The sequence below is a fragment of the Cygnus olor genome, chromosome Z (genome assembly GCF_009769625.2).
Source record: "Cygnus olor isolate bCygOlo1 chromosome Z, bCygOlo1.pri.v2, whole genome shotgun sequence".
Classification (NCBI taxonomy): domain Eukaryota; kingdom Metazoa; phylum Chordata; class Aves; order Anseriformes; family Anatidae; genus Cygnus; species Cygnus olor.
The window spans coordinates 58,431,182-58,453,547 of record NC_049198.1 but is presented as its reverse complement, the minus strand read 5'-3'; positions in this window follow the sequence as shown (position 1 = coordinate 58,453,547).

Below are 22,366 nucleotides of genomic sequence, written 5' to 3'. Positions count from 1 at the left end.
CCAAAAAATTTTAAACTCAACTGCTTCATGGTCACTATGACCAAGATGGCAGCCAACTGCCGCGTCCCCCACAAGACCCTCTCTGTTCTCCAGCAACAGACCTAGGAGACCACCTTTCCTAGTTGGCTCCCTTAGCACCTGCACCAAGAAGTTATCATAGAGGTGCTTTGGGAACCTCCTGGACCTGCTCATGTCGGCCGTGTGGTAATCCCAGTTGACGTCTGGCACGTTGAAGTCCTCTATAAGGGCAAGGGCAGTTGATCTCGAGGCATCTCTTAGTTCCTCAAAGAATAATTCATCAGTGTCGTCATCCTGGCCGGATGGTCTGTAATAGACTCCCACAACAACATCCCCTTTATTTGTTTGTCCCTTAATCCTTACCCAGAGGCTCTCAACTTTGCCATCGCCAACAGCAAGCTCCACAAGGTCCAGCCCCTCCTTCACGTACATGGCCACCCCACCACCTCGCCTACCCTGTCTGTCCCTCCTGAGGAGCTGGTAACCATCTATTGCGACACACCAGTCACAGGACTCATCCCACCAGGTTTCACTTATGCCAATGATGTCGTAGGTGTGGGACTGGGCCAAGACTTCTAGTTCATCCATTTTATTCCTCATACTGTGTGCATTTGTGTAGAAGCACTTCAAATGTGCCTTGTTTTATGCAGCACCTTGTGGAGCAGACCAAAGGACCTCACTAGCACACAGTCCCTCTGATTCTAGTGCACCATCCCTTAGCTTATGGCCGATGGGCCTGGTTTTGTCCCTTTCCCGCTTCAGTTCTAGTTTAAAGCCCTATCAGTCCCGCTAACTCATTGGCAAAAATCCTTTTCCCCTTCTGAGAGAGGTGCATCCAATCTGGTGCCAGATGGGTGATCTTCTTCCTGGTCAGGTGGCCTGTAGCAGACACCCACTGTAATGTCACCTGTTCCTGCTCTACCTTTCATCCTGACCCAACAGCTGCCTGTCAGCTCCTCACCCACCCTCAGGCAGAGCTCCATGCACTCCAGCTGCTCATTGACATAAAGGGTGATGCCCACCCCTTGTCTCCCCTCCCTCTCTTTCCTACAGAGCCTGTATCCTTCCATGCCAACACTCCAGCTCTTTCCCTGGCCTCCATTAGCCTGACCTCCACAGCAACCTTTGTCAAGTCCCAGGGGTGGGACTGGTCTCATAAAAGCTCTTTTCCAGCAGCTGCGCACCCATGAGCGTGCTCTCAAGTAGCCATCAGCTCCTGGAGATAATCTTCGGTTTGCTTCAGTCTTTTCCTAGGCACAGACATAAACCCTGAGTCCCAGGAGGGCCAGCAAAAGGGAGCCTGGGCATTTCAGGGCCTCCTGGCAGTCCAGATCTGGATCTATGACATCTCCTTGCAGACATCATCTTGTGGGGGTAACTGTTATCCATAGGTTTGTGCCCGGTGTGCCCTGCCAATAAGCACACACAGTCAGAATCCACACGAAGGCCTTTTAATTAAATAATTAAATATATAACTCTGCAGAGTCAGGTGCTTGGCAATCGTTCGCAAAGTAAGCACACCTCTGACTTGAATCAACGTTATTTATACACAGCAAACTTGTGAAAATTGCCTCTCTGGCTACTATTAATTGGCTGTTACAGCTCACCTAACTTATCTCTACTGAGTTTCCTCATTACAGAGGACCAGCGGGAACACCAAATCCCACATTAGCATGCATTAGCATTTTGATGGGTTTAATGACCCTTAATGAGCAAAAGGTTACAATAGGTCAGTCTGGAATATTCCTGCAGCTGTTTTCTCCCTTTTTTTTTTTTTTTTTTTTTTTTTTTTTCACCTTTTGTCCCTTTTCTTCCTTGCTTCAGCTAGCTCAAGTCTACCAGTCTCTCTGTTTCCTTCAAGGTTTTCTTACTTTCTCAGCTAAAGACTACACAAGCTAAAAGCCTCCCTATTTTCTTCAAGGTTTCCTTGCTTTTTCCCAGCTTGGGACTACATAACTAGTCTGATCCCATCCACCCGAGCTTTAGTCTCACTCACAGCAGCTGATAGACACCAACCATCTGAGAAGAAAAGTTGTGGAAAAGGAAGGATATGTATCCTGCAGTGTCCTCCTTGGTCCTCTCGCTAACTGATGTGTGTGTATGCCAACTCTTGAGCAAGATGGGATCCACCTGAGGAAGCCACCTCCGCAACTCCCTGATTCAATAGAATGGGAGGTGGGAAGGCGCCCCAGGCTCTCGTGTGACACCCTTGTGGTGAGGGCTGGCATCCAGCATGTCCGTGCTGCTCAGTGCTCACCAATGAATGACCCGTGCCACTGTGCCAGCAAGAAGTGGATACAAATCCCTTTTGCGGAGGGATATATTTTACTGAGTTGAAAACAAGCAATTCTCAAAGTTAACCGCTTTTTAATTTAATTTAATTTAATTTTATTTTATTTTATTTTATTTTATTTTATTTTATTTTATTTTTACTTTATTTTATTATTTTATTTTATTTTATATATTTTATATTATTTTATTTTATTTATTTTACTTTATTTTATAATTTTCCTGAGCGTTGTTTTTCTACACAACTGGGAAGAGCAGAAGCCTTCCTTGTAGCTGACTTCCTAGAACCCACACAGACTTGCACCACCTCCTCCCACTGTCTGACCTCTTGAAGCTGTGGAAATGTTTAAGAGACGTGTGGGAAGGAGCAATCAGACATAAAGCAGTGAAAAGATTCCTACTGGTTTAACTGGTGACTAGAGCTGCTAAAAGGTGATATTATCCATGTGGTCTGTGACAAGAAAAGTGCATTTTGGGACTCAAAGAACCTGTTTCTGACATTTTTTTTTATTTAATTAATCTCTACATACAACAACAGAGGTGTGCAATGGTGTGAGTATAGTGAGAAAAAATCAGGGAAAAGTGAAATTGAAAATCAGGGTAGTACACTTGATCTAAAATTTTTGTCATCAAGTTGCCAGAATTCAAGTAGTGTTTGAGAAATCACAACCATCAGCTGTAGACTTACCTTTTAAGTACAGTTATTGTTCAATAAAGCAGTACAAAAATTAAAAGACTTATGACCACCAGTATATTTTTCTACAACTGTCCTTTACATTACATGAATGTGTCTAAGAGACTTAGCTGCTGTTTTGGAAAATTTTGGTTGAACTTATTCCATCCAGAGTGGTCTGTAAATTGGCAGCTCCACTGGAAATCAAGGCTTCTTCTTTGTCTTCATAAACTGATTAATAACTCTAACATAGCAGAGTGCAGTTTTATGGTAGACATGATTAAACTGGTGTGACGGGAAAAATTAATCAAGCTTCTGGGTGCTCAAACCTGAAAATTGGGAGAAAGGTTTGAGCACTTTAAAGTTTGGCCAGATCTTCCTGTCATCCTAGCTGTTTGCTACAGCACATCACATCTTCCAGCAACCAATGTGCCTGCCCTGCCGTCTTTGTCCTTAGACGACCGTGGATATGATGTCATGTCATTCTGACAAAGGCACGAGGCAATAACGTAATTTAATAATGATTAAATGGGTCATTTTACTGATGAGATTAGCTGCTAGCTGTTACATCTTAGATGTTTGCTTGAGAATTTAACATTATGGAAAGGATTATTTAACCGTGTCTCTGATCCTGTCAAACGATGCTTTTAAACTGAAATCCAAAAGGCTGTTTTCTACATCATTTAAGTGCTTACTGTTCACACGGTCAAGGAGCTTCAATCTTTCCTCTGTTCCTTGGCAACTTGTTACTTTTTCACATCATACCCAGGACCCCCTTCTCACCTCTTTGATGCTAGCTTGAAACATCTGCTTTGAGGAGGGATGCGCACAAGGTACGCGGATACAGCGCAAGAAAAACCCACCATCATCAGCCATGCAGTAAATGAAAGAAAGACGTACCAACCCTTCTCGCACCGTCGGAAAGCACCCCCCCCCCCCCCCCCCCCCCCAACAAATCAACCGATGCATTTGTATAGTTGTATAGTTTTCTGGGACAGATTTTCCGTTTGCAGCGCGGCAGCACCACCGTGCGACACACGCCTGCAGTGCTGCACAGAGCTGCGGGCTGCAGACTCGTGCTGGCCCCACGAGAGCCCCTGCACAGCTGCTGGGCTTCTCTCCGGTCACAACAACAGCAGACCCCCTTACAAATCACTCTGATCTTCTTTACTTCACGTTTACCCCAGCTTCTCGTGCACTTACGCATGAAACACAGACAGCTGATCCAGTGATAAACCAGCTCCAAAACCAGTAACCTAGGAAGGTGAACTGGGTTCCAGATCTGGAGCCCTACCCCCTTGCTGGGGCTGAGGAGAAGTACAGAAGAAAAGCAACCTGTATGTGACATCCGTGAGAAAATGTCAGGGGCTGTTTGAAGGTGAAGAAATAATCCCAGCATAGGTTCCAAGCAACAGATTGGAAGTCTGCACATGGAAACATGGTTAGGCTTCCTTTCTGTGAGTGCGTACATCCTCCTGCACATCTGTCCACCCTGAAGTGTGCAAACAGATTTCCACAAATAATGACTAGCAATTATAACAGCAAGTACCACAAGAATATCATGCTGTGGCAGAAGGAAGGCTGTTGGAGATGACAAAGGGCAGAGATCTGTGGGTTAAACTTACCCTTGGCAAGGTAATGAATTTACCTCGTTTCATGGTGAAATGCAGGAGTCTGATGTCATTGGTAGTTTCTTGGGATTTCTACTCCTGGCAAAATAAAGCCTGCCCTCATGTGTTTTACGGTCTTTTGGGGCCAACATCAGCATCTAAGCAGATGAAAATAAAGATGACTGCTGACACATTCCCTAGCACCCAGAACTCCACAAAATACTATGTTTTTTTGTCACTACCTTCAGGATGACCTTTCAGACGGGACAGGGTGCAAGTGCTTAAACATAGGGAGTGACAGCAGGTATGTAGTGTTAAACACTGCCATGAAGTGCTGCTTTGGGTGCCCCAGGGTGTCTTCTTGGCCCTCCAAGGTCAGAAAGGCACAGGTCCCAGTATAGGTCTAGTGCTGGCCTCCTGTGGCTGGCTTGTCTATGCACAGGTGTCTGAGGCGTGCTACCTGAGTGCAGTCCTGGGCTTTGGGATTTCTGGGGTTTCTCTGCTCTGAAACAGTTTCTGGTGGTTTACTATCCGGTGTCCTCATTTGGGATTGGCAGAAGTGTGTTTCCTTATCTCATATAGTCCCTGGGAGCAGGAACACCTCAGATACTCACAAAGACGCGTGGGTATGAAAGTTGATATACTTCTCATAGACATGATGTGGATATTTCACAGCATTTTTTCCCATTGGGTAGCATGCTATTGTGGCAGTGTTGAGGACAGACAAAGCCCCTCTCCAAAGCAGCTCACAATCTATGATAAATGACGGACATAGGAAAAGCATCCCAATACTGTTGTCAAGGTGAGAGAAATACTTTGTAGATACTACTTTTCCATGTTATTTACTCAAGTAATTTGTTTATGTCTTTGCCCTATTAATCCATTCAGCCGTCATACCATGCTTAGTGTTTTATAGCTGATAACTAACTGTCTTTGCAATAACACACAGGCTGTTAAAAGTGATCATCCCCAAGTTAGGAAATGGAAAACTGGCAGAGGTTATATCTTCTCAAAGTCTCACAGTGAGACAATAAAAGTTTTCCTGCAAGGTTAAAAGAAAAGATTTTGTTGCTTTCTGCCCTGCCTTCAGGCTCCAACTAAGCACAGCTTTCCACAGCAGTCATCTCTATTTAGCAGGTACTTTTATTTTCTTGAAATGTATAGTACTGAAACGTTTACTTAATGTTATATTAGGGAAGTCTGTTCTTTCCAAAGCAGTTACCAAAATCACATTCTGGTCTTGCCTGGTTGCTAGCACTTAGGATCTTTGCGCGTCCCTGTGAGCTTTAATGGCCATTCCCTCAAGCTGAGACTATGATGCCTTCAATGTCCCATGGCCAGCTGCTCCTGAGCCAGGACACTGGCAGTTCCTCAACGTGAGCCCTTTCTGGTGGGGACGCATGCTATTACCTTGGTCCAGGGTAATTCTGTACTTAGCCCTAACCTCTGCTGCCCTACTACATACTGCCTGTCCCTGGTCCCTACTCATGGCCATCCCTCACAAAATTCCTAGCCCTCCACCTCCAATTCCTAACACAGTCTGCTTCCATATGTGTAGCCCTACCATTTCAGTCACTTTTTTTCAGGCAGCATTTATCCTTTGCAGAGACACACTGAAAGCAGGATATGTATAGCTTAAAATACAAAGCAATTATCTATTAGTATGCAGAAAAGACAATTTTATTATTAAGTTGTTAAGATTTTTTAGCAAGCTTTTGTAACAAGCTGCTGGGTGAGGCATAAATAAGATCAGCACCCTGAGCAGAGCTGAAATGCTCTGTTGAAAAACACACTTCCTGGACGTAGGAGTTTGGCTTGTCATCAAAAGAAAAGAAAGCTTCCACAGAGAAAAAAAGAGATTGTTGGAGTTTGCTATATGTTTCTGAAAGTTGTGTGTTGTATGTTACTGAAAGTTTCCTAGCTTCATGTTCTGTCTGAATTGTTCCCCAAGCTTGTCTTAAAGAGTATGTGCACCTGCCTCCCAGGGCCAATGTGAAACACAAAATCCACTCTCTCCTTTCTGAGACCTCTGCAGCTCATTGAATTTCATGTTTCAACTCCCTGCTACCTGCTAGACTCCCTGAAGCATCTCGTTCAAAGGAATAGTCATGGTAGAGAAGACATAATAGACAATGGAAATTTGGTCTTGGCTGGCGGAAGAAAGTGAAGAAACTTGTGTTTTCAACCACTCAGTAAAAAGATCCATCTTCTGTGAAGTGATGATTCTCCATGTATCCTTTAGCCCTTTTCCAAAGCTCCTTCCAGCAAGTAGCAGGATATGAAGGTAATGTGATTCCTGTGAAACAGAAACATCAGCCATACACAACGGTGGTCTAGAGAACTCAGAAAGCTTTGAGAAATGTTTGAGTGTGCTAATGTAGTCTTGGTTTACACTTTAAAGGGTGGATTTACTAGTATTTCCTACGGAGGACCTTCTCTTGTCTGTTAAAGACAGCCTTGTCATAAACAGGCAACATATTGATTTAGGGTTTGGCTTTACAAGACAGGATGCTAACAGTCTCACATATGTCTCTGTTTCATGTAAAGCCAAATGATCTTGCTATGTTAGCAGAGTTAATATAGGGTTATATCAGAGTCCTGATCATAAAACTTCTATTTTTATTTCCTGTCTTTTCAAGAGTTTTGGCTAAGACTACAGGAAGCACAGCCCTGGATGTCTGTAAAACAGCTATTTTTAATGTAACTGAAGAAGATGTGTGCATATGAGGTGTCTTGTGCAGGTTTTAGATGACCCTCATGCGAGTTCATTGAAGGCTTCATTCCTTCTTTCAGGGTTTCAATTTTTTTTTTTTAAGGGCTTAAGTGAGGTGGTTAAGGGTTGCTTTGTTCTGAACCACCGTAGAAGCTGTCACATAAGGTAGGATGGCTTTTGACTTGGTGCCTTGGGAAGGCACTGAATAGCTGTCTGTTCTCCATTTTTCTTCCTACCTCCAAAGTCAGAAGTAATGACCCCCACCACAGCTTCTTCTCCCAACAGACAGAAACAACCAGGGCACAAGCTAGTTCATTTATTTGGATGGTGGATGGGTTGACCGTGGATAAGGGTGCACTGTGGATAAGAACTTGGTTAAAATAGATGTTATGGGTGAAGCAAGTATTTGTGGGATAAGTGACATCCCCCAGAATGTCTCAATTTGGTTCCATGTAGAAATAATTGGCAATGGTAATGTATGCCTGTCTCATTTAGGTCTTTTGTGTAGGTTGGGTCATTATTTTCTTCTTATAAGCAAGCTGGAGAAAAGTAATCATTGCCAAACAGAGTCTACAGACAATAAAGATGGATTACTAAATGAAGGAGAGAGAATCATCTTTAGGGAACTACATGCCATTAAAGGTTTGCATTTAACAAGCATACAGTATTATCGCTGCCGTGTATGAGTCACTACTGTGGTCGTTTGCAAGAAACATATTAATTAGTTTTAAAGTATTTATAGCTTCTATGCCATTTAGGCTGACAGTATTAAGAAACTGTAACTCAGCACGTGGATTTGTATTACAAAGTGTTCAATGGCAGCACTGACGTAAGGTCTGGCCTGCTTCCCCAGTCCCCAGCCACTCATTTCTGTCTCCACGCTAAGGCAGGATTTATGCTGCATCTCAGCTGCATTGGTACAAATGTTTGTGTGACTGTAATATTAACTTAATTTGAAATAGAATAGTCATGAATTTTGGCAATAACACTGAATGCACAAATACAGCTTTTAGCATGGCTGAATATGAACATGTTGTATAGATCATTAATAGAAGTGCATCTAAGGGATACAGACACTGTCTCTGACTCCATATGTACTCCAATTTCCAAAATATTATTTAGAAAGCTTCAAGCATAGTAGAGGAAACACTACTTTCTCCATATTCTAGGCAAAAAAGAGAAGAAATCTGGATAACTTGCACAACAAAGGTGCACACACACTGGTAGTTTGTCCATTTTGCAGTGTCTATGTGGCAAGAAACCTTCTGAAGCAGTACAATGATTCATGTTTATTTACAGTGAGGCTTGTACTGATTAGTATAGACGTTTGAATTCAATCAACTAAAGTGCTAAAACTCTGCGCAAGAAAAATGCCTTTTGCTTCAGTTTAATAGCATTTCTGGTAGGGAAAAATCAATTCCAAACAAAGAAAATGTCTGTGTCAGCCTTATCTAAATTTGTTTGATCACGCCATAACATATATTTGAAAAGCACTTTCAAGTTGCAGAAGGAGAGTAAAGGTTAAGTATCAACAACAATGGGCAAATGCAACTGGTAACGTCATACACAGTTAATGATATTATATGGGTGTCATGCTCTTCCAAAGTTATTACTGCTGTTTTGTCTTCAAAACACTGTGGTGAATTTGTGATAGGCTTGACACCAAATGTCACTGAAAATGAAAAAAGAGAAATTACAATTCTGAATGTGATGACAGAAATGCTTGCAGCCTATTATTGTCTGCCCAAATGAATAAAAGAAAGCAAATGATACATTTTTGCTGGCTTTTTTTTCTTCCTGAATTAGTCACAGGCAAGCTTGCAGCAAGAAAAACAAAACAAAACAGAGCAACAACAACAAAAATAAACCCGGCACGCTGAAATAAAAGGAAATGTAAAAAGAGCAGAGTGACTGGTAGAGGGGCCATAGGGAATTTCAAAATATCAGCCTTCTGCCATTGTGGTTACAATGCCGAAATGACAGATTTGGACTAGCTTTTTCTGGCCCAGAGGAGGACACCGAAGGCAAAGTGAAGCTAGCTGCTTAATATGCCTGGAGCCTTTGTCATTGCTTTTTGTCACATCATGAACAAGATGGCTGTATGAATCTTTGATTCATAAATGATTTGGGATTCATTTTCACTTTAAGTACCTTCCAGATTTCCATAATCCGCAATGAAAAAATAATAAAGAGAGGTTAAAACAGGTCTCCATGGAAGGAGACCTCCATATTTCATCCCTCTCTAAGGATGATTTCCCATCTGGGAGGTGAAAGAAGGAAGCAAAAATCCTTCCAAACTGCTGCACATCCTTTTTCTCAGGCTTTATGTCATCCTGCAGGTCCTAGAAGAGGTTCTTGTTCTTTTGAGTCACTTACAGGTTGATTTTTTCTGCCTAAACTCTTTTTTTCAGTTATTTTCACTCATTATTTTCCTCATTGATTATGATATATATTTTTATATATGTAAGGTACATACATAGCCATCACTGTTTGAGTATATCCTTGCTTATTTCTGTTGAATGTCATAAAGTAATGATTGTTCTTTCCTATGCAATTGCCACCTTATAGTCCTACCCATCATGGTGAAATTCAAAACATTAGGAAGCATAACCTTTTTTTTTTTTTTCCCCCTCCCCAGAAAATTTAATGTTTTTTAGAAGCATGTACCAAATGTAGGTGCCATTTTAGGCTGTCTCTTTAAATTACTATTTTAATCTTCCAACAGAGAAACTTCCAAGAGAGTTCTTGTACACTCTGTTCCAGTGGAATCCTGTCATATTAGGCAAAATACCAAGAAAAAAAAAAAAAGGAAGAAAAATAAAAATCAACCCAGCATTTAGTGAAGCTCTGATTGATGACCACCAGCTGCCTGCAAATACTCCTCATGTCACTGAATACACTCGTGCCCAAACTGCAGGTGAAGTTGTCAAGGGCACACAAAGCAGAAGTGTGCATTACTCAATTGCTTCCCCTAGCACAATCGTTACAGTAACTTGTAATTTTCTCTGAAGGTAGATGGCCAAATCCTTTCTCCTACAGCTGTCCCCCATGTCTAGTGAACAAGCTTTTGGACTGTGCCAAAAGGCTAGAGGCTCTGGGATTCTGTAGTGCCCTTACTGAAATGTTTATTTGTATGTGACAGTTGAAGCTTCTGCAATCCTAAGTACTTTAAAACTTTTGAAGTGCTAAAAGACTGCATGGTGGTTAGTTATGTTACTATCTATTTCTGTTTATTTTCTCTTTTTGAAAGGACGATATTAGTTCATTGACAGTGTCTTGACACTATAACAAGTTGCTTTGACATTGTACACCTTTATAATTAACCATAATAAGTTGCTTTACTAGATGTGAAATGACAGATTCTCTGGGTTCCTGCAGTTGTCATGCAATGCCATCCAAGTGCTTTAAGAATATTGCATGTAGTTAAGAGACTATAATTTTGAAAAGAAAAAAGCACACGTCAAGACTGGGCTGAGAAGTAGAGTCTGCACTTGTAGTACAATAAAAAAGTGGCTGGGTGGCTGGGCCCAAAGAGTCATGGTGAATGGAGCTAAATCCAACTGGAGGCCTGTCACAAATGGTATCCCCCAGGGCTCAGTACTGGTGCCCCTGTCTCTTCTATATCTTTGTCAATGACCTGGATGAGGTGATTAAGTGCACCCTCAATAAGGTTTCAGATAACACCAAGTCAGGTTCGAGTGTTGATCTCCTAGAGGGTAAGAGGGCTCTTTAGAGAGATCTAGATAGGCTGGACTGATGGGCTGAGGCCAACTGTATGAGGCTCAACAAGGCCAAGCGCTGGGTCCTGCACTTGGGGCACAACAACCCCAAGCAGCGCTACAGGCTGGTGGAAGAGTGGCTGGAAAGCTGCCCAGTAGAAAGGGATCTGGGAGCATTGGTTGATAGCTGGCTGAATATGAGCCAGCTGTGTGCTCAGGTGGCCAAGAAGGCCAAAAGCATCCTGGCTTGTATCAGAAACATTGTGGCCAGCAGGCCTAAGGAAGTGATTGTCCCCCTTTACTTGGCTCTGGTGAGGCCACACCTCAAGTACTGTGTTCAGTTTTGAGCCCCTCACTACAGGAAGGACATCGAGGTGCTGGAGCATGTCCAGAGAAGGGCAATGAAGCTGGTGAGGGGTCTGGAGTACAAGCCTTATGAGGAGTGGCTGAAGGAGTGGGGTTGTTTAGTCTGGAGAAGAGGAGGCTCAGGGGAGACCTTATCACTCTCTATAGGTACCTTAAAGGAGGCTGTAGCGAGGTGGGGATTGGTCTATTCTCCCACGTGCCCAGTGATAGGATGAGGGGGAATGGGCTAACATTGCACCAGGGGAGGTTTAGGTTGGATATTAGGAAAAACTTTACTGAAATGGTTGTGCAGCATTCGAACAGGCTGCCCAGGGAAGTGGTTGAGTCACCATCCCTGGAGGTATTCAAAAGACCTGGAGGTAGTTCTTAGGGACATGGTTTTGTTGTAGTCTTGGCAGTGCTAGGTTAAAGATTAGTCCTGATGACCTTAGAGGTCTTTTCCCACCTAAAAGATTCTATGAATCTCTATTTTCTATATTTCTCCAAACATTGTCATATCCATTGTCAAAAAAAAATAAAAAAATAAAAAAGTTAAAACACCAAAGGTCTTTGTTAAGTGTCAGTTTATGTCAAATATATATATACATATATAACTTTGAAAAGTTATATATATATATAAAAGTTATATATATATATAAAAGATATATAACTTTGAAAAATGTCTTAATCCCAAATGTTCCTCTATTTAGGAAAAAAAATGACCTTACAATGTAGCTTAAGGGTGCTGGTCAGGAATGGCCTATTTAAAGAAAAGAAGAAGCAAGATGCTTGCCCCATACCTGGGGCTGCAGCTCTAGCACTCACATTTTCCCCAGTGTGGTCCTGTCTGGCAGCTATCCAGGATACATCAGAAATCAGTACAGTCTGCAGGAGGAACCATACCCAGCTGCAGCAGTGCTATGAACAGCTCACTAATACAATGTTCTTCATATGGTCCTTATCATTATTAAAAACTGCGAAAGTTACCTTTCTATCATTTCGCAAGGCTTGGCAGAAAATCACAGACCTTTCGAAGTGCAAACACCCATCATAACACCTGCTTGCACAGGAACTCACATATGAGTCTCCTGGACAAGTGCTACACTGCTTCCCAAACAGACTTACTGAAACAACGAGGCTGATCTGTTGTCCTCTCTCCACTGCATGCAGTCCTGCAATATCATACCAACAGCTAATTCAGGTAGGTTTTTGCCTTCTTGGTAGTAAGTTCTGAAGACACTGACCAGAACCTAACTGAGCTTGACTGCAAAGGTTTAGTTAATATGCAGAAAGTTTATGATTTTCCCAGTTTGTGATAAGGAAGACTAATATTCTTGTTGCAGTTTAATCCCTAAATCCCCAAATCTCCATTTGTCTGGAAGTATCTCCCTTAAAACATGGTGCAGTATTATTCATAATTCTCTAAATCACAGAGGAAACATTTGAATCAGCCTTTCAGTTCTAATACAGTATGTTGTTGTGTAGGAGGTTATTTTATGAAAACTTTTTCTGTGTCAAAGCTTAAATAGGTTTGTACTTTTTAACAGTATTGAACACAAGGCTCTAAGCCTGAGCAAATATAACTGAGTTGCTTTATACTGATGCCTAAGGCCATATCTAAAAACCATTTCTTAGGAAAGTTAGTTAGGAGACCACCTTAACTTATGCTCCCAATTAAAGCCACCTCAGCATTATAGTAAATAATTCCCTAATTTTGAAATGTGATTGTTGATATTTTCATTTGATTAACCAAGAACAAAGGCAACATTTAATCTAATCTTGCAGTATCTCTGATAATATATTTTAATTGATGGAAAGTTCTCTACGCAGAAGTGGTATCCAAGGTATTACCTAACTTCACCTGCTATTTTAGTTGCTTACTATTGTGAATTACATGTTCTGAAAATTGTTCTTCCTTCAGGCTACTTCCAGCTTTGCTGACAGAGCCCTTATTTCATCAAACTTAATATGATATTAAAAATTTGTGTAAGATTGATTATGGCCAGGCATAAAAAAATATTGCAGAATGTTTCTGATTTTATATATATATATATATATATATTCTATTTCATATGTCAAATTTACTTTATTTCTTTTTGTTAGTCTTGAATACTGTATTGTAAACTGCATGTTGTCATAACGCTCCCCTTACTAACTTCAGTCTTAATATTTAACAGATGTAAGCAAAGTGCTACAAATAATTTAAATTTCACCAGACTTCCACAATAAACAGATAATCATCAGGTCTATTTGTTGGAACAAAAACTTGAGGACTTTTCTTTCCAGAAGGACAGATGGACATATAAATAATTAGTTAATTTAAAAATATATAACATACATATACATTTAATGTATAATAAGTTATAAAAATATCTAAGTCAATGCTTTTTTAGTAGGGAATAATTTAGTAAATCTTGTCTCCAAAATTCTGCTTTTTACAGAAATTCAATTAATTTTTGCTGTTCCATACCAAGGCCACATTTAATACCTAGTTTTGCATTTAATTTTCTATCTTCTGTTAATTTAGGTCAGACCCACAGATGTACAAAGCAAGCATAATGAAGTCGGGTTAGAAGCTGAAACACTAACTCTATCAGATGACTGATATCTTTATTGTAGCTACATTAATGGATGTTTGATGTCTAAGATTGTGTTTACAGTTGCCTGAGCATAGTAATTTATAAGTACAATGGGTTAAATATGTTGATGCAGTTTATCAGATATATGCTCATTTTTGGCCATGAAAATACTGTGGGGGCAAGTATTGAAGCCAGAAAGAGGCTCTTTGTAACCATTATCTTTAAACTTATACTAATGTAGAGATCCTGTTTTGCTCAGATATTCTGTAGGTAAATAATCGTGATTATTTGTATTCCAGTCATTACAAAAGGGTTCAACTATAACATATTTTAAATGTATGAAAGGGTACTTTCCACACACTGTGTACAGTGTTTTTCATTCATGGTACACACAGTGAATTAAAAGCTTAATTAAAGTAGCCAATATCTGCTTCCCGAGCTCCTCCATCCCCATACCATTAAAAATAACATATATTTTATATGTATATATATATATATATTTTTTTTTTTACAAAGAAATAAATTATTAATCATAGAGAGAGGTGACTTGCTCAAAGTCACACATACATACACTTTAAAGTCTTTTCAGAAGTGTAATCCTGTAAAATGAATGGGAATATTACAGCATACTGACATTTTTAGATGCCAATTTTGAATGGAAATTTCACATGGTATCAGGATACATTTCAGAAAACAAAAACAAACAAACAAACAAAAAAACTCCAATTCATAGGTCTGTATTTCATAGTTCAGTCTGTATTTGATTTTTATTTATTTTTTTGATTAACCTGAGCACTAGAAGATGCCAGTTACTAAATTTCCCATGGTTTACAGATTTGCAGTACTGTTTAATAAGCAATATGAAGAAATCCAAATGAGATTTTGGGAAGAATATTTTTGAAATTTTTTACAAAAAAACAAGAAAAGTCCATGTATGTGAAATTTAAATAAATCCCTGTAAGATCATACCACAGAATCATAGAATAATGTCTAACAACACGTCTGTCGTTATGATGTCTAACAACATGTCTGTCATTACCAGTTCATCCTTCTCATCCGTCGGGGGGGTACAGTCTCCTTGGCTTTTCTTTTCTGAGCAACGTACCTATAGACTCCCTTCCTCTTATTCTTTTCATCCCTTGCCAAGCTCAGTTCCATCTGTGCCTTGGCTTTCCTTATCCCATCCCTGCACATACAGACTGCATCCCTGTACTCTTCCCAGGCCACGTGTCCCTGCTTCCACTGCCTGTGCATTTCCTTCTTGCACCTCAGTTTGACCAACAGGTCCTTGCTCAGCCATCCCAGTTGTCTGACCACTTTTTTTTTACACAGGGGGATGGACAGTTCTTGTGCTCTAAGGAAAACATCCTTTAAGAGCTGCCAGCTTTGCTCAAATCCTTTGTCCCTAAGGATGGTGTTCCAGGGGATCTAATCTACCAGGTCTTTAAATAGCTTGAAGTTTGCTCTTCAGAAATTTAGGGTCCTGACTTTGCTCTTTGCCAGGTTTGTATTCTTTGAGATCACAAACTCAACCAGGACATGGTCACTGAAGCCCAGGCTGCCTTGACTTCTTCTTCATTGGTGAGCACCAGGTCAAGTAACGCTTCTCCTCTGGTTGGTTTGTCTAATATCTGGACCAGGAATTTATCCTCAACACACTCTAAGAATCTTCTGGATTGCTTACAGCCTGCTGTGTAGTGTTACCAGCAGACATCCGGGTGGTTGAAGTCCCCCATAAGAATGAGAGCATTCTTGTAGTTGGAGCAAGAATGCCTCATCCACAGGCTCCTCTTGATTAGGCGGCCTGTAGTAGACGCCAACCACAAGCTGTCCTTTATTGGTGCCATCTTTAATCTCATCCACAAGCTCTCAACCTGTCCATGGCTGTTTCTCAGAGGTAACTCTGCACAATCAATCCCTTCCCTAATGTAGAGGGCAACGCTCCCTCCCTTCCTTCCCTGTCTGTCCCTTCTGAAGAGTTTGTAGCCCTCTATTCCAACGTTCCAGTTCTGTGATCCATCCCGCCCTGTTTCAGTGATAGCATTCAGGTCATATCTGTCTAACTGCACCATGGTTTCCAACTCCTCTTACTTGTCTCTCATGCTGTGTGCGTTGGTGTAGAGGCACTTCAGCTGGGCAATTGGTAGTATCACATTTCCAGAACCCTTCCTCATTGCATTGGGATGGTTCACATGTATTTCCCTGCTGTTACTTAGAGTGATAGTGTTCTCAGGTATACTTTTTTCACTCAGAGGTGCATCCTCTTCCCCCACCACATCTAGTTTAAAGACCTCCTGATAAGCCCAGCCAGCTTACTGCCCAGAACACTCTTGCCCCACCTGGTCAGCTGTGCCCCATTCTGTGTCAGCGTGCCTGGTCCCTCAAAAGTGTGTCCAAGGTCGTAGAACCCAAAACCTTGGGCATAGGACCAACCTCACAGCCAATCATTCACTCGGCCCATTTGTCTCCTCCTTCCTGGGTTCCAGTCACCAACTGGGAGGACAGAGGAGAGCACTACTTGTGCTTCCAATCCCTTCAACATCTTTCCAAGGGACATAAAATCCTTTTTGATATTTTGGAGTTCCCTTGTTACATCATCATTTGATCCTACTTGAAAAAATAGGAAGGGGTGGTAGTCTTTGGGACCCAACAGACTTGGTGGCCTCTTTATAACATCATGAATATGGGCCCCAGGCAGGCAGCAAACCTCTCTGGAGAGATTGTCTGGATTGCAAATAGGAGCTTTGGTGCCTCTCAGGAGGGAGTCTCCAATGACTAACACCCTGTCTTCTTTGTGACTCTGATTTTGATGCAGTTGAGAGACTGAACCAACTTCATGTGGTTGGCCTTTCTGAGTTCCCCGTGCTTGGTCTTTCTGAAGTCTTTACTAGTTCTCTTGGAGTATCTTCTCACCTGTCCTAGGACCTTGTATCTATTGTTCAGGGGCACTTCAGGGCAGAGGGAAGACTCCTCCTCTGGCTCCTATTAGAGACAAGAGTCCCTTCTCCCTCACCCTGTGAGTCTTTCAAATGTGCTTGCTTTGGGCTGCATGCGTGTTTCCCTATCCCTTGCCCGGACTTAAGGCAGGGCTGTTGCTTGGCCCATGACAGTGTATAATACCATTTGTCAATCTCCCACTCAGATTCCCGAATGCTACGCTGCCTGGTGAGCTCCTCTTGCAACTTTGAGCTACCTGTTTAAAGAGCTCATCCAGCTGGACATGCTTGCATCCATTACACCCTTCTCTGCCTTCAGGCCCCAGGGGTACTTCCAGAGACTGGAGCTCCCCAGAACTGAGGGTCTGGGCAGCTCTTTCAATCCTTGGGAAGTCTGTTTGGGTGGAGGCATCTGCTCGGGGAGCCTGCGGCCCCCCCATCTGGGTTTCATCCACAGACTGGAAGGTTCGGCTGGTGGCCACCATTTCTTCAGTAGAAGGCCCTTACTCTGCTGATCCCAGAACACAAAAATGGCCGAGCCTGCTCAACCTCTGTACTCGCCCTGCCTGTGTGCCCTGCCATGCAAACTCAAGAAATTAAGAAATAAGATAATAATACATATTAAGAAATATGTATAGCAGCATGTTAAAATTTCATTTCTTTGAGATAACTAACTTCCTGCAAAGAACTTCTGATTTAACTAACACGTTATCTCCTAAATGACTGTATTGTGTGGTTAAGATTTGGAAAAAAAAAAACCACACAAAAAACATGTCCTTGCTAAAAGCAAAATTCAGCCATCTGTAAGGTACAAAATGGAGAGATTCCCAAGGATGCTTACTCTCTATAATACTTCCTTCCTCTACCTATTTTTTATTTTTTATTTTTGGAGAGTTTACAGAACAGATTATAAAACCTGGAACTGGAAGCCTGAAAGGCATGGTACATTGAATAAAATAATAAAATACTGTTGTGTTTATTTGTTTGTTTGTTTGTTTTGAATATTGATTTGAAAACCTGGCAGATTTTATTAGTTTACTGAATATATCATGTCTGGTATTCATAAGTATTATGTGGGGATGCATGTATGACTGCTTCAGGAAGGACATTCATCTCTCTGAACCCTAAATCAACAAACCACTGTAAATCTCTTGTTATCTAACCACGCTAAGTTTTAAATGGCTTCAGCTCATAGTTATCCTACAAGATCTTTGGACTGTTGGAGTCTTCTACCTTTGTTAATAGATTTTTATTTTTTTTCTCAATTCTGGCATCTCACGGTCAACAGTCCTTTTATTTTGATTTGAATTCTTTCACTTAGAACTTCTCTTGCTCCTCTTCTAAGCTAATTTTTCATAAATGTAAGATCTTAGATATGCAGACAGCCAAAAAGTAAACCAAATTATAGATGGTACAATCCCATCAGACATACAGTGAAAGTCAAATAACTAGAGGGAGATAAGAATTCTGTACAGAAACTCCTTAAAATCTGCCATCCCACTGGTCTAAATCATTTCTCATTCTGTCAGCACAGAAAGATAATCAAACGTAACAGCTGTTTTAACATAGAATTGATATTAATATGATGTACTTTTTTTCCCCCTCAGATCAAATTTATAGTGGTATGAAGACTCTTCATAGAAATTCTACATCTAAAATGAACAAACTGGCAGCATGGCTACTTGGGAACATATTGACCATACAGCAGGGTTCCTTATGCAGTACATTTGCTAGCAGTAGGACAACTGGCTCCGGCAGTTAAGTCAGAAATGGAATAGTACACCAAGCCTTTAGAAAAGGGCTGTACCTGGGGTGACATCAATTTCACTCCCAAGCTGAATTTGTATCTGAAGCATTTTGTATGAAGTCATGCCATTACGGCTCCAACTCTGTGGGAAGAATGGCTCATAACTAAAGCACAGAACTGCAGCTTTGTCTCTCTGCAGTCAACGCTGCAGGTAGTATACACAGACAAATGGGAAACTCTTTTGTTATGATTTGGGAAAGAGTAACTGAGATCCTATGGAAAAAAAAATATGTTATGCTTTTGTCCTGCATGACAATCGTAGAATCATAGAATGGCTTGGGTTGGAAGATTATCAAGTTCAAAGTGTCCAGCTTGGATGAACTCGAAGATTATCTAGTTCCAATCTCCTGCCATAGGCAGGCATGCCACCCACTAAGTCAGGTTGCTCAGGGCCTCATTTAACCTAGTCTTGAACACCTCTAGGGATGGGGCATCCACAACCTCTCTGGGCATTGAAAAAATACAAAAGAATTATTAGAAAGACAGACTAGTCTCAATAGAACTCATACAGATTTTTCAAGACAGTAAAATCTTACAAATATTAATTTTAAAGAGCATGAGCTAAATTTTATTTCAATGCTCTTTCTTTGAACCATCATATATATTTTTGAAACAATCATGAAATATAAAATACAAGGGCTAAACCATCCCTACTTCTGTAGACAAAAAAACATACCTTTGCAGTCTCAGATAATTGTTTTTGAACCATTCACACAATGGAGAATGGAAAACTACCAGCTGTAATTTTTAACTCAAAAACCTTTGACCGCAGTCTCTGATAAGATCATATTCTGGAAACTAGATACTCATGGGGTCAGAGGTGCATGACTGTCCTGGATAAGAAACTGGTAAGAGATTGCAAACAAAGCAATGGTTTCTAGATTGTTTTCAGTATTGCAGAAGTTATTTTGTGGTACTCTAGATGTGATGTTGCCTAAAGCATTTATCGCTCAATGGGCAAAAATATATGAATGTCGAGAAGACAGATTTTGCAGATAACACATTTCTGTTGGTTAGTCAAATTCAAAGAAAAGTGTGAAGCAACTCAGGCAGACCCAGTGGGGTTAGATGAGTAGATAAATTATGAGGACAAAAGAAATAACACTGAAAACAATAATCTGAAATTACATCAAAATGTGTTAAGATGCTAATTGAAAAAATATAAAATAGTTTTATTTATAAACATAGTTTATATAGATATAGTTTCAAATGTTGTCATCATTCAGAATAAATTTCCTTATAAAATTAAAACACAAAGTAGTTCTACTAACGTTCCATAGTCTTGGGTTTAAAATTAATTTAATCTACAAGGAAAAAATGTGGAGTTATTTATAAATGATTCAGTAGAAATATTCCCTCTGTATATATCTGGATATATGGAGAAAAAATATTCCTTATCTGGAATGCTGTACTCAGTTCTGATAGTCCTTTCCTGAAGCCATACTGTGATAAGAATGTTAAGTGTCCCCTCTTTCCATTAGGAAGCAGAAAAGGATCATCAGCTTAGATTAAAATAAATAAATAAATAAATAAAAACTAAGTATATAAAGAAGTGACTGGGATGGTATGCTTGGCACTTTTAATGATAATTTTTCATAATAGAGGATGAGGAGAGATACAAGCAGATATAAAGGAATTAGACCTTTTAACTAAAAGGCTTTAATAGGTACAGAACACAGTTAATTCTGTGAAACTTGGTATTGGAAAGATCTTCACCTTGATAGAACATTCACCTTTGCATTAGAATAAGTACACACAAGGCACATTATGCCAACAATTACAAGTTTGGAGTTGGGGAAAAAACAAACCAAACCAAAACAAAAAAAACAGTTCATCAATCATTTCCTAATTGTCAAAATTTTTACAGTTTTGAAATACCCAACTGCAGCCTGCTGATAGAGTCACGACACTAGGCCACACCTAATAGCAGAGTAGATCTCCTGTATTCGGAAAACACTTTTGGATCAACACTAACCTATCTGCATCCCTAGCTGAAGTGATTAGCAGGGACCTGGTTGCTTGACTACCATGTTAGCCTCAGGTCATTTTCACATATTATGAGCTATGTTCTGTTTGCATTAGATTCATTAGCTATCTCTTTCAAAAGGCAGACAGGAAGATATGGGAAGCTGCCTGCTGCTGATTGCCACAGATGATTAAGTCAAGACTGGCCTAAAAAAAGTGATTGTGTGTGTGTGTGTGTGTGTGAATATGGGGAAAAGACAATTAAATGAAGGACATGTAGAAGACTTAGAAGACTTAGGGTATTCTAAATGTGATAACCTCACTTTTCTTGTAAGAAATGCATAGTTAAACAATCATTGTAATGGAATGTGTGCAATAAGCCATTAAATTGTCATAGCATTGGGTCATGAATACAATATGATTCTTAACAATTCTTAATGTAACATTGAACTATGACAGTTTTTTTTTTTTTTTTTTTTTTTTTTTTTTTTGGATAGCATTAACATTCTTGGGGCTGGTCCTCATATTGACAAAAAAAGTATTTGATAATCAATGGGTTTAGATGACTTTTCTTGATTTGTACATGCTTTCTAGGGTTTTCAGTTTTGTGATTTTTTGGTTGTTGTTATTGCAGTGCACTGGTTTGGATTCAAATGACTGTATTTGTAAAGCTTTTTTTTTTTTTCCAGTTGTCAGCTATTGGTTAAAAATAGCTACATTATATTTTCATTAAATATTCATTAAACTGAGTTGTGGCAGCCTGTGAGAAGCATACAATTAAGCAGTTCACTTTCTACACATATGGCTACAAATGAGCCATCTTCTTTCTTTCCAATAATGCATCACAGGCTGCAGCTAGTATCTGTAAAATAATTGATAAGGCAAAAGTTATTTGTAAAATACATACTAGAAATAGAAAAGTAGATTAGAGAGGATGATCTTGCCTTGGGACCTTCCTCTGACTGTGGGAAAAGTACAGCGTACTTTGATTTAATTTTTACATAGCCTGGGGAATGCTGAAATGCCATATCTATCTAATCATTCATTATTTTCTATTTCTGACATGCATTATGTATTACTAAATCTTAAAAATCAGAGACAGAAAACACACTACAGACTTTATTCAGCCTGAAGCCATTACAGGACAGTAAATATGTCCCAGTAGTGGAAAAGGCTGAACGACTCTTTGGATCAACCTTATTTCATTGCTGGCACTTTGAGGCACTTGCTAGAAAAGCATGTCCATTCTGCAGTCAGAGGCTCGGCTGCCGTCTGTGCAGGCACAACTGAGCCATCCTGATCAGCAGTAGTGGCAGCGGCACGTTGGCCTGTGCTTCAGCATGGGACCCAACGCCTTCCTGATATGCCAGCCCCAGCCCATGCTGCTGGCCGTGTGCTGGCACCCTGCCTAATGGTGTTACAGCTAGCAAAGATTTGCTCTGCCTGTTGTCAGGCTGCTTCCTCGCCTGCTGTGCAGACATACCAAAACACACGCTGTTTGTGATAGAGCGGTGCGCGAGGGTGATGAGGCGCCCTGTGGGCATTGCAGGCCTCTCCCCCATGCAGCTGAGCTGCTCTGGGTGCATGGCAGCAGTTAGGAAGGGAGTAGGAGGGCAGCCTGCAGCCAGCTGCCTGTGTCCCCAGCCCCAGGCACAGCTGGGGACAAAGCCGAGTCGCCCTGTCCCAAATTATGTCTCACACGCGTCTTTTCT